At 42.7% G+C, this 20,586-nt stretch overlaps 1 pseudogene; it reads right to left on the reverse strand.

The window, feature by feature from the left end:
• Positions 1-6,960: 6,960 nt before the first annotated feature.
• Positions 6,961-8,104, reverse strand: LOC149328033 (uncharacterized; annotated as a pseudogene).
• Positions 8,105-20,586: the final 12,482 nt, after the last annotated feature.

Below are 20,586 nucleotides of genomic sequence, written 5' to 3' on the forward strand. Positions count from 1 at the left end.
GACAGAAATGGGAATCTCACGGAAAGCTTAATTTAAACTGGTCAACCATTCCACACCAATGATTTCTGCTCAACCACTATCGGGTCAAAACGAACAAAAAGAACCTAGTGCCTCGTCAACAACAGGAACAAGTGTTAGCGACAACTATGCTGCCACCCGTTATTCCCTCCTTCCTTCTTTTTTAGGCGAGCCTCTTGTGATTTCAGGGGAAAGAACTATATTGCTTACGAAACACGTTCACTAAACAAAATTTTTGTTTTCAAGGTAATGCCCACTTTCCTCATTATTAAGATCCCTGTAATTGAAGCAACTACATGAAAACTATTTCCAATCCACTTTGTGATAGACACAATGCACTGAGATCACTGCACATGGAATTTCCAGGTTACAAGCATGAAGCAGTGGAGTCATGAAAAGGTGGCAGGCGTGGAACCTTGTACGCATTGGCTTTTCTGTCATGGCCTGCAATATAACAGAGCAAAGGAGTGTCACTTTGGAAAGAACACAAATGCCACAGGCTTCGGAACATGTGCGCATTTGTGTAGACGGCAATGCAGTTTCTGTAGCCTTTCTTCTCTGACACAAAAGCTGAAAGGATATGGATAAGAAATAGAAGAGCAACTTGCAATGTGCTTTTAACCGCGAGTGAAAAAATTTGAAACTGATGGTTTCAACCAGCTGAAATGCAATGTCAGTTAGGTATCTTTAACAATGCTTGTCACTTCGGCCCAGCTGGTCAGGCTAGTTCTCCTGGCAGATCCAGGTGGATTCTCATGAACCTAACTTTGCAGATGCAAATAAGTGAAAGTAAGGTTCTGCACGTATTCGCAGCAGTACATTGCTTTCGAAGGTTCATCCTCAGGCACATTTTACATTGGCCTCATAATACTGGTCCTTATGTCTGAAAATCGAAACAGAGCACAGTAGACTAAGCAGGAGTCTCCAAAGCCACAACAGCATTGTTTATACGCTTTGTATATAGAGCACATATCATGCAGCAGGCACCTGCCTATTTTAAATGCATCTGCTTGTGTCTGTGGCATGATGCACGTGCAATACATTAGAGCTCACTTATAACTGCCACAGACACAACAAACAATTGCTTGACATGAACAAGTGCGGTGTCACCATCAAAGTATGCCTTGGGCAGTGGCACTATGTTTCAGATACAACTACGGCCGCATCAGTCGGTTATAGCAAGCAAGGAGGTGCCGTTAATACCCCCAAATATGAAGGGGTTGCGCTTCCAGTATGCGCGGAGATCGAAGAGCATCTCAGCCCTCGCGAGACCGCCTCGGAAAGAGCATGTCGACCTTACAGAGAAATAAAAAGGCAGCTTTGAAACCGTAAGTGGACGGCCTACAGGGGCCTGTGCGCTCACCAAATGGGCAGCATACAAAGTCGAAAAAGAAGAGAGAGAAAGGGAAATCTTTGAAAGCGAATCGTCTCCCCATGGCTACAGCCTCCATGAGGGAACCCAGATAACATATACAGCCTTTTGACGTATCAAATACAGCACTTGCTGGACATTGTGTATGTCCGATAGATCTCCAAATATGTCTGCATAACATTGAGGGGATATCCACAGGATTATCAGAAATGCATCCGTACCTCTTAAATAGTATGTTGTACAGATGTTACGGCTGGACACTTGTCGCATATAATGGATGTGCACATAGGGCAGTTAGACATCTATAGTGCTTCCTATGCATTGCAACAGATGCCTCATTGGCAGTATATAGATCTTTCCAAAAAGGGCTCCCTATGCGCTGCCATATTGTTCCCTGGACTTCGGTGGGCACCTCGCGCTAGCATGGTGGAAGCGGCGAAACACCTCCTCTCTGGATTGCTGGAAACCGGTTCCCCCGTCGTTTCCACCCTGCTAGCGCGAGGTGCCCACTGCAGTCCAGGGAACATTATGGCAGCGCCCAGGGAGCCCTTTTTGGAAAGGTGTATAGCACCTGGTATCTACCTGAAGCCTGTGTATAAACTGTATTTAGGCTAGCTAATACAGATAGCATGTAGGTTGACTGACAATCGCTGTAGTAAAAGTAAACTAAGATTTGAATGATGTGCAATAATTAGGATCTCAATCCTCTAGTCTAGCTAAGGTCAAGAAAAAACTTACAAAAGATATTCATTGTAGATCAAGCTTTCCAGAATCTTCGCAGCTGCGTTAAATTGGCATCAATATGTTCCTTGTTTACAAAAATGTCTTACAACTGCATATAACACATTTTAACAGTAAGCAGCAAAACACTCGAAGAAAACCCAAATGGAAACGGATTGTCTTTAGTGTTTATAAATTGAGCATACGAAATACAGCTCCTACACTACAGAAGAACTAAACACCAAAATGGTCACTTAAGTCAGTCAGGTCAATAACTGTGCCTATTGTGCTTGGTAGGTGAGTATATAGAGCACAGGTCTCAGCAAAACACTACTAAACATGCTAACAGTGGCTAACATGCTAACAAATTAGACACATAGCACTGTAATAAAAAGGCCATACTCAAAAAGAATACAAAAAAACAAGCAGAGTGCTACTTGTGTTCACTGTGAAATATGCATACAGCCGCTGCAAAAGACTGAACAGAACTATGAGTACTTAGATCGGCTGCCGATTAAAAACAAGTCCTAATAATAACACAAAAAATGAAACTAAAATGAATATGCACACATTAGCTTGTAGACCAAAAAAAAAAACAAATTGTTGTCACAAAAATGCCGCACGAATGTTCAAACAACAGAAGCTTGGTTAGTAGATACTTCTTTCAAAATGAATAGAAAAGGAAGTAATGTATATGACAACATTGATGTTAAATGATAAGAGCCGGAACGAAAAGAAACACAAAAATTCAAATAAATGCGGACTGGCTAGCTTTCCTCTAAGCCAAATGAATAGAAAACAAATGTGTGAAAAGTAACAAATTCACTGTTTTGTGTAAATACAAAACAATCACTTAAGACAAATGCCAAAAGAAATGCAAACAAACATAATAGCTGTTACTGTTATTTGCACACAAGGCACAGCACTGTACAGAAAGGACTAAAACTACTTAAGTGAGTGGAACAGTGACAACTTAAGGAACATAGAAATTGCAGTAAAAAAGCACATTTTCAAAACAAAGAAAAGATGACATGAAATGCTATCACGTTAGCTGTGAGGTGTACATAACAGAACCACTGTACACTCGCCGTCAAAAGTAAATGGAAGGCGACTTTGTCAAAAAAATTTCATTTCTTAAAATCTAAAGCATAATGGTCCATGCTTGTTTGGGCACAGTGCAATTCGCACAATCACAATTGGGCTGCGCATATGTATTCAAGGATGCATGAACTGGGGGCCAATGATTAAATTTTTTCCTGAATATTGCCTTCCATTTACTTTTGACGGCATCTGTACATATAAAAGTCCAAATGAATGAGGACCATATGGCATATTGCTTTGCTCTCTACCATAAGAAATAAATGCTGCGTTGAACAAAAGAAAGCTTAAATGAATATGCAAGCAGGAGCTTGTAAAGACTAGCAACAGGAGTTGTCATAAATAACTCTAGCATAACACTTCATAAGCAACTTTAGCTGTATTTCTGGATATTCAATTACCAGCTTATTCAATAAAATTTTGTTCTCAGTCCCTGCCAGCCCATTCACTGTGATTTGAATTGTGATGCTAGATTTTTTTGTGACAATTCCTGTTTCTAGTCTGTCTACAAGCTTTTGCTTGCATACTGTTTCCAGTTTGTTTTTTCACGCATTTATAACTTTTAAAAATATGCAGTCCCCTAAAGACTCCTTGGCAGCTCTTGCTTCAGCCGGTCCTAACAGTACAGCTATACATGGGCCACTCCAATGGGCAACACAAGCGACGAGGCCTTGCAGCTATTGTTCTGGCTTCAAGTTAGTGGGTTCACTGTTCAGCTGTGCATAGGCCACTCCGCTGGGCAACAAAAGCGACAAGGAAACTTCAGCGCTGTGCCCAAAATAAATAAAATACCTTAAACTTCTAGCACGCTGAAAATTTAGTTTCCTTAAACTAGCTGCGTGCATCCTATACTGATTACAAATGAACAGGGTCCATGGGCATGCTTGGACTAACTATAATACAGCATCAACGCCAACTTTTACGCTTTTAGAAATGAACAATGGAGCCTGTTTCCTCATGTGATCTTTCTGTCCTGCTTCCTTATACAGTTTTGCGAATGCCAAATTAATAGTAAAAAATCAGAACACACCACCACTGGTTTCGAATTTTTCAGAATTTCCATTCACCAGACATCGCAAACACAAAATGCAAAACAATCTTTACATATATGTGGCACTACAGTAGAAAGAACGTGGGGAAGATTAGATTCTCGACAGCATAAAACGAATTAGCCAATCCAAAAGGAGCCTTAATCTGCCATAGCAGACAAAAACAGCTATCCTCTCCTCCAGCTGCCCCTTGTTCATTTTATGCCTTATCTTTGGACTTCACTATAAAATAAAACAGGCAAAATATCTCGCACCAGTTCACAAGCCAACTATTTTGTAATGGCAGTTTCGCTGAAGTGAATAAACAAATTTTCCACATGGTTATCTGTCACGTAGGCACTCCAACTCATAAAACACTGCAGAGACTACACAAAAGCTGTGCTTCAAAATCAACTCAGTCATGACATAAAACCTTTTTTTTTGTTTTCAATTTGCCCACTTAAATGCAACTGTATTTCTGTTGGGACAGACACTGCAATCATCTAACAAGCTGAATGGCTTGCCTTCTGGACTGTCGCAACACATGTAGGCAATCATATGCTTGCACCTAAACAGAATGTTCCTGCAGCTTAAATTTTCAGGTACAAGAGTAAGGTATGTGAAAAATTAGGGTGATGGCTAAGCTTCACCTTAACAGTAGACAAGAAAGCGTCCACACTAGTAGACACTAAAAGCGCCATCACAAGTGCTCCCCCAGTGACTAGTACTAACTGTTTATACCCCATGTGATATGTCATCGCTCCGCAGTACCCCCAGCTGCAAGCACACCTGATGGAAACTTCGCACATCATAACAGCCTACTCTCTCCCTGATGGCCATCTGTGAAAAATTGACACTTTCTGAATTTATCAATTTTCAATGTTGAATCACACCATTGATTAAAATAATCGATGAACAATCTCTATAATCAAACAACGCATCCGATAGCTGGTCGCTCCTGTAACACGCTCAACCGACAGCACTTCATTGCCTTTGTGTTGCATGCCCACCTGGCACACAAAGGGCCTGGGTTTGAGCTGCAATACACGAATTTAACGAATTACCTCTATTTTACGAAATACCCCCAAGAGCAACCTCCTCGCTAATTGTACCTACATTTGGACCCTCCCCTACTATCATTTGAAATTTCTGAGATTTTTTCCAGAGTGATGGAGGGGTTTGCCGTATTTTCAGCAGAACGAGCTCGTCAACTATAGTGTAAAAAGGCGGATTCTCTACATGTTGAGGCAAAAGTTTTGTAGTCTTAGGTAAGAGACTCCAAGTTCTGACAATAAAAATTGGTTATCACAGTTGCACTGGAACAAAATTCATGGGACACTATCGAGAACTTGCAAGAGGAATCTTCACTGCTATAAAATCAGCACAATAGCAACAGATTGGCGTATGCCCCTTGCATGCAAACTGCATGCTCTCCTAATTTTCGGTTTTTGTTAGAACAGCTGAATGCTCCCTTGCCTAGGCATTGAAATGTTTCCAAAGTTCTATCAGAAGATATCACGCGCCATGTGAAATAGTTGCACAACTTCAGCCCATGCAAAAATATAGCACAAATTCTGCAACAAAATGATAATACACAATGAAAATTTTGAAGCATAGGAAAACAGTGAAATACCTTTCCAAATGCATCTCGATGCCTCGCAGTAGCATGGCGAAGCCAATCCCTGAGGGCAGTCTCAACCACGAATTCACTGCTGTTGTGAACAGCAGTCATGGCAGCTACCAAAGACCACATGAAAATTAATGAGCATGCCAAGAATGTCTGCTTCATGTCTGTACATTCAAAAACAGCCACACAGCAATGCTGAGCATTCAATTACAAACTACACAAACGAAAAGCAATACGAAACTTTCTAGCGTCAGCCAGACGTCTACATAGAAAGAGAGGCTGCTTTCACAGCCCACATCGCAGCCCACATTGCCTATATTTACGGAGTAATATAAGAAAGCAAGGCAGTATAACATATGTAAAACAAGGCAAAATAAGGGCACAGATAACGGGGAAGAAATAAACTGCAATGAATCGGCTGATTACAGATATGTACCTTGTTTAAGTTAGGTGGTGCTTGGCCCTTGCAGCGGGTCGACGCAACCTGTGCGACTTTCCATGGCTGTAGAAAGAACAATCAAATGAGATTTCCAGGATAAAACAAAGCGTTAGACATCTTATTTCAAGGACTACAAAAAGATGGTTCCTTCCACATCTGCACTCCACGTTTGGGGGGCACAATTAAAGTTTCCACCAAATATCCATCTCTGCAGAAAATTCTTATAAATTTATTTGATGACTAAGTTTCCCTTGCAGCAGTTAGGCGGCACTTCGTTCTCGCAACACGCCGATCGAAAATATCTGTGGCAAATCACACTTCAATTGAGGTAAAAAAGAATCCAGAATCAAGCGGCGGGCTACTTAATCCTAGGAGGAGTTGTTAAACGACAACCGTATGCTCATTTCTTCTACCTGCAGAGCAACGAACGCCACTACAAAAAGCGCTTATGTGTAAAAACATAATGGAACACATGGAATGCACTCGAAAAATTAGGCGGCACCTAGAGCAATCCTGCAGAGGCTTGCACATTGCTTGTGCACTTAAATCCAGTCCCCCCACCCTTCAAGTCCTGTGGGCTGACCTTCCATCCTGTGTACTCTGAAAGATTATGTTGAGGCACGTTGGTTCCAAGTTCACCGTATGCTTCAACGCAACCTTAACCATTAAATTTATCAAGTTGTACACCAGAAACTGGCGACTGAAAGCGAACTTTGTCTAAATTTCTGTTCACAAATCTCACATGCCAGCATAAACGAATTCTACAACACATTTTCACAAACTTCTGCCGGCACTCAAGACAACAAAAATCAAAATCCCCAATGCATTGGAGATATCGCAGCAAAACATCACAAACTCTTTCTAGATGTGCACTATCCTCAACCAAAGCAAGAAAGTGGGTCTCAAGTGCTTGCACAAATGTGCATGCCCTTTGCGATGGTACAGTTAAATTTCCGAACACTTTGCCTGGTACATGATATGCTTTCAGCACCGTAAAATATTGATGAGAACCACTCAATGTATTGTCTTCATCTTTCAACAACTGAGGGCAAATGCAATTCTTTGCATATTTACCAACAAAATATTTTACCAAGAAGCCTGCCACGTAATAGACAACAGTATCCTCAATAACATGAGAGTGCTTATCCTCGGCTAGCTCTGAAACATCTTGCAAGGACGGAAAGTCGTCAGCAGGAGCCTGCCCAACATTATCAACTCGAGATGCCCTGCTAGCAGAGAATGGTGAACATTCCAGTAGAAGTTCACATCTATCCTCCTCAGCATTATCTTGTTTAGAAAGTTTAAACAGTTTCTGAATAAAAATATGCTTTAAACCAGAGATAAACTGGAAAACATTCGGATTCATGTTGCAGCCTTGCTTCTGCTTAATGTGCCCAAACATTCTCCAGCGAATCCTGCTGCAGCCGACGGGTGAGGAGGTACAAAAAATTATGATTTTGAGAAAGATCACCCCAAAGAAGCAAAACAGCCTGGATAGTTATCTGCCAGCCTATGATTGTTTGTGGCTGACGCTTGACAGCAAACTTCCACGTTTTAATCCAGTGTAGTTGATCCGGAAGGAAGTGAACAAGTTCGTCATCACCCCGTTTAATCGGATAGCGATATCTTTGCGCTATTTTTTTAGGGGTTGAGCTGTTCAGTGCATCAAACAGTTTATCCACTCTTTTGCAAAACTGCGCTGTAGCCATTGCTGCTGCGGGCAGCTCCTCTCCATATATTAAAGCCATAATGGCCACACTCACTGAAGCACTCAGTACTTGTGCTGCTCTGCTTACCTTCATATTAGAAAACGGTTTTTGAAAAATGTGCCACTCGGTCAGCTTTGGGGCTAAACGCAAGCGCAACTCGTGGGACGAATTGTACAGGCGCTCAATGTAAGCCCAGTCCGCAACCTCTTCCCCAATTAGCAACTTGTGAGCTTGCACATTATTACGAGTAGTTTTGATGAGCTGGGGCACGTCAAAAATAAAATATATCCGCTCACCCCTTCTTTCAAAGAAAGGCCTGTCAACAGACACGCCCAGCTGATAACACAAGCTGATGTTTGACGCCCCTTGGTCGCAAACAAGTGCTTTCACTGTCAGTTTGGCTATTTCTTTAAGTTTATCAATAAGGGACATGAGCAATTTACGCATAATAGGTGCTGGTGTTGACAACTGTAAATGCTATTGGCTGAACCCACCTCTTGGAGATTCCACCCACCAGAACAACCAAAGCCCTGTCTGCAATTGTAGATGTCCGCACATTACCATCATCCACAAAGCCATGAATAACATCCTGACTGAAATCGTAGCACAAGTTTTTTTCTGTACTATTTCATCGAAGATCAAAGTGCATGCTTGATCTCTTTTATCCCAAGTCTGACTTGTCGCTGAAAGCGACTCAATGACCCTAGGAATCACACCTGGTTTCATGTTGACGTTAGCCGACCATCCTCTCAGCGAATCCTGGGTTGGCAAGGTGAAAATGGGTACTAAAAATCTCTACGCCCGCGGTCCACGAAAGTTTAGGTGCAACGCAAACTTCTTTAGCCACAAAGGAAATCGCTTGCCTTTGCCCCTTGGCTTTGAACGCACGTGTGCAGTGACAAATGTCTGGATGACACCTAGTGCCCTCGAAATAGTTGGCGGCAAGCTGTGTTGTTGTGTGCGCAACCTTGCGATGGTCTTGCGGCAGCTCTTCACCTTCGCCTGCAGCCTCCTTATAGTTGCTGTGGCCCTGGACTTGGAATACTGCAGACAATTTGTGTATGCTGAGCCATTGCAGGATCGCTGCCAAGAACTGCAACAGAAGATAAAGAGGTAGCAGTAAAGTCATTCTTGGCGCAATGCCTTTTAATGGTTCCGTCACAGTAAACATTGCTTGCAGTAAGTGCAACGTATTGCATAACGGTAATTTTTCTATGAGCATAATGCACTCTGCGCGATTCATTCATACAACCCACGTACACGACTGTCCCGAATATAACTTGTCCCAGAGTATGATTCCTGCATGTGAAGAAAAACGCTTCTAGTGTTACATTATGCATTCAATGCTATGGTTGACACCCCTAGTTTCCTGTGAATGCACAAAAAAACGTCCACTTAAGCATTTGCCGCACATTTTTGTAAAGAGCCGCCTTTTCTTTTTGGGTGATGCTGTTACCGCATGAGTAGGAACACGTCAGACAAATGGCAAATAAAAGGCATTGCTTCAGACGCATGTACCAAAACAGTGAGGACAAACCTCCGACACTTTAATGCATGCAGCTCCCCACACAGCACCAGCAGCAGTCGCTACTGTTTCCAGACACCCAGTGCTTTGCTGTTCTTTGCTGCTCTCAAATCTGCCAGCGTCTTCTCTTTCTGACCAACAGGTACTGTGGGTATAAACTTTTTGTATGTACACAGCCACATTCCTTGCACTTGCGCACCAAGTCACAAGCTCACTGAAAACATGGCCTCTCTTACCAGCTTATGAGCCTAATGGCAAAGGTTTGTTTGCCTACCGTGAATAGGTGGGCAAAAAAATAAAACTAATAGTTCTCATTATTACATGAGGAGCGTTGAAGCGCATTTTGACGTTTTCTGCAGAATACTGCGGCTTGTTTGTTCTTAAGGCATGAAATTTAAGATTTTCTACAGTGGAAAGTTATGTTTCTGAGGTCTAAAGGGAACACAAGAGCCGAACACAACGTCATGGAATACAGAAATTTGCATTGGCACATGTAATTCAGGTAGTAACAGTGGTGCTGAGGCAAGCACACATTCCTCTCTGTTCTTGTTTGCAATGCCTCTGTAAGGCATTTCCTGTCATCTCTTGTCAATTGTAGTTAGTGTCCTCCATATTGCAGTTTCACTGAGTGATAGCTGAACTCAGCGTGCCAACCAGCTTGAGGGTCACGGGACCCTGTCCGGCGCATCCCAATTACCTACAGCCTAGTCAAGGTCAAACTCTAGTTAGTGACAGGTCAACCACATTAGTACAGAATATTGATGACTTGTCGAAACTCCGAAATAGTCATCTAGCCTAATTCCAGCATAGGAAACACGATGGCGACAAGCAAACTTTAGCCAGGCCACCTGCAATATAAACTTTATACATAACAAACATACTATAAAAATTTACTAGAACTGCATATACGAAACATTAAGTACAGAAGTGAGGAACTATGTTTATGTTTACAACAGTTAACAAATCTATCGAGTGAGCTGTACCAGCACTTAAACCATAACTTCGAAACTTTACCATCAGCGGAAAAACGGTGAACAGACAGACGTTCCGTATGATGCAACAAGACACGATAAACATTCAGTTTAAAAGTCACACAAAATCAACGCTTCCCTAACTAATTTTAAACTGTCTGTTCTTACAATGGGCAAAAATGATACAGTGTACACTATCCGAAGAATATGCTGTGTATGGTACTGAACACTACTACTGAAAATGCTACTAAGCAGCTTTAAAGGAACAAGCACTAACCAACGCAGCTGCTTTCTTGAGGGCTTGCACCGCTTTCAGCCAAGTGAGGAAAGCGGCTGCTGCTTGGGGGAAGAGAACACCCATGATCTGCCACGTCTGTTGTGGTGTGGCCATGGTCGATGAGCAGATGCGGCGCTGCAGGCAATGGCAGAAAACATGAGCAAATGTCTCATTTGTAGCGCTTTGTCTCAAAGCGAATCAGGCTACGAGAGACATCCTGGTGAATGACTCCGGAAATTTGGACCACCAGTGTGCATTCATGCGTGCTGACATCACACAGAACACAGGGCCTCAAGCATTTTTCCTGCATCGAAATCTGAATGGGATCGAACCCACTCCTTTGAGATCACCAGCCAGGCACCACCAGCCCTGAGCTACCATGGCAACTAATCAATGTTCAGAATGAGTACGGCAGTCATAGGAGCGCACATCTGTGAATGCAGAGCCCCTTGCTTGAAAAACAGTGTGGAAAGGCTCAGCAGAAGAGTGAAATTATTGACCATGAAGCAAAACAAAAACTCTCAAGCCAACTGAAGTGAACTGCAGCATAAGGAAAGATACGAACTAGGCACGTATACATTATCTGCTGTATAGCACGTCAGCTTAATTCTTGATTACCTGCTACAATATTTACTTCACAAATATATATGCTGTGACCAGCTTGCCTTGCAAACCTGGACACACAGAAGTCACAGCCAATTTAGTGAGTCGCGTGTGCCCAGGATCCATAAAGTCCTTTGCTGTGAAGTGGTTAGTGCACATCCGGTACCTGGTGTACACTGAACTGGGCGGTTTTTCCAAAAGGTCACTTCTTCCACTGTATGACACCCATGCTGTCAACCTGCGTACGTGTTTAAGGCACTCCATTACTTCATTGCTGAAACTCTGCTGTGCTTTTTATGGGGTTTACTGTCCCAAAACAACTGAGGCTATGAGGGACGCCGTAGTGGAGGTCTCCGGGTAATTTAAACCACCTTGGGTTCTTTAACTCCACTGACATCGCACAGTACACGTGCCTGTAGCATTTCGTCTCCATTGAAATGTGACCGCCATGACCGGGATTGAACCCACGTGTTTCGGGTCAGTAGCCGAGCACCATAACCACTGAGCCACCGCGGTGGCGTCATTGTTGAATGTATAAGCATGAAGTGCTTCACGAGCATCCAAACAAGTCGCCGCAAGTGTTCTTCATAACAGACCATGAGACATTTGGGGAAATGATACATTGCCCGATTCTAGAAAAGCGCGTTACGGTCATTTATTTTACGCTTATAAACACATTCACAGTTACATCGCTGTGGAAGTAGACGATTGTCTGTATCTTAAACTATGACAAATGGCAAGCTGAAAACCCAAAGCACGACAGACCTGCTGTCCCGCGGGGTGCGGAAGAAGATGGTTCCTGGCCTCCTGCTCAAGGTGTTCCTGTTGCGGCACCACAACGCGCAGCAGGTGTTGCCGACGGGTGGCATCACCTGAAAAATTCGCAAGTATGGCCATTCACAGTCTCCTTATATCCCAGGTGAATATTTCTTGTTAGTAATCTGCTAGTTTGTGTTGGTTTTAGTTGGTCCCAATAGAAACCTTGCTGGTTTTGTACTGATCCTGTTGGTCCAAACAGCAACACTTGCTGGTTTCAGTTGGTCACCACTGGGAATCTGCTGCTTTTGTGCTGGTCCTGTTGGTCCCAACAGCAACACTTGCTGGTTTCAGTTGGTCCCAACTGGGAATCTGCTGGTTTTGTGCTGGGCTAGTTGGTCCCAACAGCAACACTTGCTGGTTTCAGTTGGTCCCAAATGGCAATCTGCTGGTTTGGTGCTCGGCCAGTTGGTACCAACACTTGTTGGTTTCTTTCTGGACCAACTGGGAATTCGATGGTTCCAGCTGGTCGCATAGGCCTTACTGCATTTAGACTAACTCATCCCAGCAACATTTTGTAATGAGCCAAATTATACAAGCTTTAATATAACTGGCATGAAGCTGGCTAACCCTGTGGAATATGTGCCCAGTTACACTTAAAATTTTTGCTATTGGCTTGCATGCATTCTCAAGCAACCACAGATACCCGTCGGACGTACGAGCTAGATCCGAACGTCCTTTGCCGAGATCGGACGTTCATCGGACCTGCGAACACAATCCGATTTCGGATATCCGTATTCGTACATCCGCCGGACGTACGGAGAGTATCTGCTTTTGTATATCCGCATTAGAGATAAGGTGTACGTCCGAGGGATGTACGGTGGAGTATATTCTCAGGATATGAGTATAAAGTTTTTTTTCTAATTTTTCACACAGCAAATTCGCGCCGTTCGAGTATGTATATTGTACAGTTCGCTTTTTTAACCTAAAAAATTTTATTCGCGAAGGAAATTTTGTCAGTTTTATTGGCTAGTGTGCACGAAATTGCGTTAATATTTGCATATCTGTTTTGGAGAAATTATTTCCATCAGCTGCAGGGTTTGACTTGAGGACTTTTGTAAATTAGCGCAATTGCCTAGTCATATACTTGCAGTGCAAGGGCCACTGCTGGTAGTAGCAGTGGCAGCTGCTGGCAGTTGGCAGCAGCAGTTGCGGCCGCTTGCACGCATATTGAGCCGTTCCTTTCCGCCTACGCAGGTAACGGAATACAGCTACAAGAAGCTGCCGGCAAGAGAACTTTCGAATGAACCCTGACTGCACCTGTTATCGCCAGAGCAAAGCATCAAGTTTCCGCAGCTTCTCTAGCAACGCGCCTACGCAGGTTCGTAATTTTTATATGCTTGTTTTATATACTGTGATAGACATTCTACCTTAGTTGCTGCTGCTCTCCACATTTGTGTTGCACAAGCGTTTATCCTATTGTACTTCGGTGCTTCTAAGCGTCTATCGCTTGCTATCACGTTCGCTTATCGTTTCGTTTGGCTCTCATTTTGTTGGCAATGTCAGGCAAGCAAGAGCTTGCCAAATTGTTCGATGAACTTAAGCGTGAATTGAAGAATGAATTTAAAGAACTGCGGGAATGTCTTGAAAGAGACATAAGAAAAGAAATCAGAGAAATGAAGGTGTTCTTGGAACTCGCGAACGAGAATTACGAGGAAATGAAAACGTCAGTCAGTAAGCTGGAAAACGAGAACTCAGAGCTAAAGAACACAGTAGCGGCTCTGCAAAAGGACAGAGACCCTGCTTGTACAACTCAAAGATCATGAAATAAGACTTTTTGTAAAATGAACAGCATACGAGGTGTTTCAACGCAGAAATCAAAGGTGTACCTCTTGGGCCCAAAGAAAACCCTCTAGAAATAACAATAAAACTTGCAGTGGCCCTAGATGCCCCCTTTGAGGAGGGTGATGTTGAAGCTTGCCACCGGGTTAGGACTGCCAGCAACGACCAAAGTCCTAATATTGTGGTACAGTTCACACACAGGGCTAAGCGTGACTGTTTTCTTGAAAAAGCTAGAAAGAAACGACTGACAACCGAGGACATTGACATAGAATTGCAGCCCAGCACTCCCATTTACATCAATGAGCACTTATGTCCAGCCATGAAACGTTTGTTTGGTGCTGCAAACAGCAAAAAGAAGGAACTCGGCTGGAAATTTGCATGGTGCCGAAATGTCAAGATCTTCACCCGAAAATCTGAAGGCAGCGCCATTGTTCCCATTGCCCACTATGACGATCTGCAAAAGATGACGTAGGAAAAACAAATGTGAAAACTTTTGTTGCACTTCGTTGTTTGAGATATGGGTTATCTGCCTTCTGAACTAAAACAGCTTATATCAGACAAAAAGCCAGCAATGACCTTCTTCCATCAAAATGTGCGATCTCTAGCAAATAAGACAGATGATTTGGAAATGTTAATCCACAGCTTCGGAATACCAATTACTGCTATAATGTTAACCGAAACTTGGCTAACGCCCACATCGCATAGGTTCCAGCTTTCTGGTTATCAATCCTTTTTCTGTAGCCGTCGAGATAAGCGAGGGGGAGGCGTAGCACTTATGCTCAAAGAAGATACAGTTGCTGAACTTATTCACGATTTCACTGACACAACTCCTGATTATGAGGTGCTTACTTTGCAAAACCGTACAAATGTGTTCTGTGTTGTGTACAGACCGCCGTCAGGTGATGCTACCCGCTTTTTTGCTTTCCTTGAAAGGCTCTTTATTTATGTAACGGAAGAAAAAATGAACCTTGTTTTAGGAGGCGACGTCAATTAAACATGCTATCATCATCCCAGGTACAAAAAGATTTCCAGTCTCTAATTACAAGCTCAGGTTTCTTAAACACCATATCTACCGCAACGCGTGTGACTGTTGATAGCGCCTCTTTATTAAATGTGTTCATTTCAAACATTAGTACCGATTCTTTGGAGGCTGATGCCGTTTACACTGACATTAGTGACCATCTGGGTATCATCTTGCTAGTGAATAAAACCTCTCGTGTAACTCAGAAATCTAAGAAACCGGTTTATGTTCAGTCTATTACTTCACCACATCTTGAGGCTTTTCGCTGTGCAATCACCCAGAAAACATGGGAAAGCGTTTACGGAGCACAAGATAGTGACTCTGCCTATTCATCTTTTATAAACATTTTCAAAACTTTATATAATACACACTTCCCACTGAAGAAACTTGCAAGCACATCTAAGGCGCGGAAACCTTGGCTAACTACCGAGCTTCTTGACATGATTAAACATAAACATGCCCTGTATGCACGTTTTGTGAAAAGTCGAGATGCAACGCTGTTTACTGAGTTTAAAAAATTTAGGAACAGCCTGACAAATAAGCTTAGGGCAGCAAAAGATTCTTATTTTTTAGGTATATTTAGTAACCCTGACAATCAACGAAGGGATGTAATTTGGCGAAAATTGAATACGTTATTGCATCCCACCTCGAGTTCAGGTATTCCAGATGTTTTATATTACAATGGACAGCAACTTTCCGGAAACGCAATTCCACAAATGTTTAATGAAGTTTTTACCATAGAGCCCTACCACTACGACGATCCCAGCCTGAACAACTGTTTGCAGTTTCTCCCAGTTAAAAGGAATGCAACATCACTTTTCCTTGCTCCAACTAGATCACTTGAAGTTTTTTCCTGCATCAGTGCCACAAAAAATAGCAAGTCACTGGATGCCGATGATATCCAGATTGGCCCTGTAAAGTATGTGCTCGATATTATCAGCCCGGTCCTTACCCATATCTATAACATAATATTGTCTACGGGTGTATTCCCCAAGAAAATGCAAATTGCCCGCGTTGTTCCTGTCTTTAAGCGCGGTGATAAGACTGACCTAACTAATTATCGGCCTTTTTCAGTCATTCCAGTATTTTCAAAAGGTATCGAGAAAATCATGCACGAAAGATTACTATCATTTTTTAATCGCCACAACCTGCTTCATGACTTTCAGCATGATTTTAGACAGCACCGCAATACCGAAACAGCCCTCCTCACTCAAAAAGAAATTATTATAGATGCATTCAGTCGTAAGCACATGGCATTAGGTATATACATTGATTTCTCTAAGGCATTTGATTTGATTATTCATTCTATCCTTCTCAACAAATTAGAAAGTTACGGTGTGCGGGGAATAGCGCATGCGCTTTTTAAATCTTACCTTTCTTTCAGAAAGCAATTTGTAGATGCCAACAATGGCACTTCCGCAATGAAATCGGTTAATGTTGGTGTGCCGCAAGGAAGCATTTTAGGGCCGCTTTTATTTTTAATCTACGTAAATGACATTGTACGCTGCACAGAAAATTCTTCCGTTATTTCTTATGCTGATGACACAACAGTGTTTATCACAGGCAGTTTGTGCAAAGATATTGAAAGCAAGGCCAACAAGACGCTGGCTGATTTAATGGTCTGGGCTGAGGTGAATTGTTTGAAAATAAATCCCACTAAAACAAAAGTAATTTTGTATACGCCTAGAGGTAAAGTGTTGACAGAACAGATGGATTTGTTTCTTTGCTCCCAACAGCTAGAGATGGTGGACTCTGTAAATAGTCTTGGAGTACGTTTTTCAAAGCATCTTACCTGGAATGAGCATATCGACTACCTCCAATCCAAATTGTCACCTGCCATTGGGGCCATTGCGCGTGTGCGGCGCTTTATCCCTGCTAGAGTGAAACTTATGCCTTACAATGTTTTAGTGCTATCTCTCATACAGTACAGTAACATGGTGTGGGGCACAACTGGTGTGACCAATTTGCGCAGGCTACATTTACTGCAGTAAAGAGCCGTGCGTTATATTGCTGATGTACATTACACTTTCTCCACGAAGCCTCTTTTTTCAAAGTTTGATATTCTTCCTGTGTTTTGTTTATACAATTTTAGGTTGATTGTACGCTATAAAGCTTTCGTTAAATTTTATATGGATTATGCCATTCGTCTTGCAAGACTACATGTGAGCACAAGTGATCGTCAAACCAGATACAAAGAAATATGGTCCGTGCCCACCCCTAGGACATCCTACGATGAACAATCTTTATCTCACACGCTGCCCTCATTGCTAAATTTACTAAACCGTGTGGAGTTTCATCCCAGCTGTAACCAAAACGACGTCGTCAAACACTTTTGCCAACTTGTTTTTTTGCAGGACTAAAATAATTTCATTTTCTTCGCGACAGCTTCCGTTTATACTGTTAAATATTTGTACTGGCATTTTTGTTTGTGTTTCTTTTGTGTTTGCCACTTTCAGTGTGCCTTTGATACTTGTATGTTTTTGTAACTTTGATGTATGACTGGCCGTCATCTTGCTGTTTGCCAACTTGTAAGGGGTCGGGACCTCGTCAAGCTCTCCGAGCTTTTAGTCCCGTACTCCTCCTTGTCAAAGGAAATAAAGGCGATTGATTGATTGATTGATTGATTGATTGATTGAAATTTATTTAATGGTAGGAACCAGTGCTGCACAATTTTACAGTAAATCAATTACTAATTTACATCTAGAAAAGATAAAAATCAGTAGCGACATCGTGTCCGCCGTGGTCAAACGCGATTGAAACCAATTGTAAATTCAAAACTGCCGCCGAACTCCGCTATCATCATCATCATCATCATCATCATAAATGCAACTTGTAGTCAGCCCAATCCAATCCATCAGCCAGAGAGTGCAGCGGCGTAATCGAAATAGGTCGCGAAGCCGGAGCTCGAATGCGGTCCAGAACCAACTGCTAGCGACATCAAATTAGGGGTGGAACTAAAGCGCCAAAATGAAATAAGTGGACAAACACGACTAGAAGAGGAAAATAATTAGGACATATTTTGTGTTTCAAAAGCATTCAAAAACAATTGCAGTGATTCCTTTTTAAGATGTTTTAGTTGTGTGCATTTTGTTAGAAAGTATCGCGCTTGCTTTGTAAAAATTTTATGACAGCGTTCGCTCAGAGCAGCGGCAATGGCAGAGGGACGATGCCAAGGTTGACGGTGCTCTGATGTCATACTCTTGTCATATCTTTTGACCATTCTGCTAACTTTTGTTTGAAACTCGATTCTGCTAGCCCTACTTTTTCCTCGTTGCTTGTTGCTCGAGTTCTTGGTGTGCATCGTTCGTGTACAGTTTCCGCTTTTCCCTTTTGCCAGCGCTTCTGTTTAGTTTGGTTCCGTTGAGTGCGGTTCTGTCGCTTTTGCCCCAAAAGGGCATCGGCTGTGGCCATGGCGCCCCCGTACGCAAAAAAGAGGTGTGCGGTTGCACGATGTGCGAGCGATAACCTGTCTGGCGGCGTCACATTTCATCGCTTCAGCGCGACACCAGCGACATTCAGCGCGACACCTGAGGTGAGGACGAAGGGAAAAGGCGACACGAGAACTGACTGCCTAAAAATAGCGTTGGTGGTCGGCACTCATCGTGTCTTCTTTCTTCGTTCTTGTGTCGGGTGTCGCGCTGAAGCGTCGCGGCGTTCAGCAGTTTATTTTTCCCGCCAAGCAGCACGTGACGCTGACGTCACGAATATGACGTCACAAACACGTGACTGACGTCGCGTTTTTGTTTTAATTATGACGTCACTTTTTAGTTGTCCACGCATTTCGAAGACGGCGCTGGCGCGCACCACAAGCCGCCATGTTTTGAACGTACGGGCTTCTATGCAGCCTACGCTACCATAGTACATCTACCTTGGCGTAACGGCGGCGTTGTCAGTTCGCTGCGAAGCGTGGTGCCCCTTTTGAGCTCTGTCACTAGAATGTGTTGTGTTGTGTTGTGTTTAATGGCGCATAAGCGGCTAAGGCTATCATGCGCCAAGAACAAGGTTTAGTAAAATTGGCTCGAGCAAAGTTTGAAGACAAAGTGTATAAAAACGGTGGTGTAAAGGGCCTAAAAGTTATTTTTATTACCTGGCTGATTAAATACAAACACTTCAGAAATGGCTGTTTGCAGAAGCTTTTAAAAGTTGGTTAACCTCCGTGGGCATCCTTGGCTTGCCAAGGATCTCGAGGCCAGCAACTACTCAGATAAAAACCTCAGCCTCCTTCTCAGGACTGAGAAAGTGGCTGAGGTGTATCGTTTTAAGTAGAGAAGCACAGGGTAAGAACATTACAGTTTTTGAAGAACACCGGCTTCCTTTAAAAAGCTAAAAACATCAAGCATACTAACGGGTGCATGTTCAGCTAAAATCAACGCTGGATGAAATGGAATATGTTCTTTGTAAAATGTAGCAAAATATTTTTTCCTTACTGATTCAAGTTTTGTGCATGATAGTAGTATGTGGTTTACGGTAAGTTCATGACCGCATTGCTCGCAAACAGGTTTGTCTTTCTTTGTTAGCAGGAAGTTGTGTGTGAGATGAGTGTGTCCAATATGGAGACGGCATAAAATAACTTCGATGAATCGTTTTTGGTGTGAGCATGATTTCCATTCACCTAGGATGGGTTTTACTAAATGTAGCTTATTTCTTTCGATGTTCCATTGAGACTGCCATTTATTCCTTAATTTGCACTGCACCAACCTCATACCATCTTTGTACGGAATGTACACTTTCTTTATTTCTTTGTTCCGAGCTCTTCCAGCACATTCATCTGCCTTCTCATTGCCTGTGATTCCAATGTGACTGGGGACCCAGCAAAATTTTATGTCTTGTCCCTGTATTGTGGCGCTTCTTATGTTGTGTATGATATCACCAATTAGTGGTGTCACTGCATTTCTATGGTGAAGTGAGGTTAGTATGCTCAGAGAATCAGTGTAAATGATACTGTTCTGAATGTTCTCATTTATTATTTTTTCTACAGCTAGCAAGACTGCGTAACACACGGCGGTGAAAATGGATGCACACTCAGGTAGCCGTACTATTTTTTCCCAATTATTCTGAACTACAGCACTTCCCACGTAGTGCGCCGATTTTGATCCATCGGTATAAAATGCTTCGTATTCTCTGTATTTTTCGTTTAGTGCTAAATACTCTTGTAATATCTGTTCATGTGGTGTATGTTTTTTCCGAAATTGTGTTAATGTGAAGTTGCACACAGATGGTAGGCAGTACCAAGGCGGGAGTGGATCACGTTTACGGGCAATATTAGGCAATGTGTCCATTATATCTAGTTCTTGGCATTTCTCTTCAAAGCTACCATAGTACATCTACCTTGGCGTAATGGCGGCGTTGTCAGTTTGCTGCGAAGCGTGGTGCCCCTTTTGAGCTCTGTTACTAGAATGTGTGGCTTTTTTTAGTCTCCGGACGAAAGTGGTGTGTAACTTGAACAATTCGAAGGATGCAGCAAGCGCCTGAAGCCCTCCTGGAACGCTGGAATATCGTACTACACCGACTTCGAATGAACGAAGGCCTAGTGTGATTGCCTACGGCATGGTCTACGGAGGTAAGTACAGTACACTGCTT

Source organism: Amblyomma mixtum, chromosome 9 (assembly GCF_055824585.1).
Source record: "Amblyomma mixtum isolate Tamu chromosome 9, ASM5582458v1, whole genome shotgun sequence".
In the NCBI taxonomy this organism is placed as follows: domain Eukaryota; kingdom Metazoa; phylum Arthropoda; class Arachnida; order Ixodida; family Ixodidae; genus Amblyomma; species Amblyomma mixtum.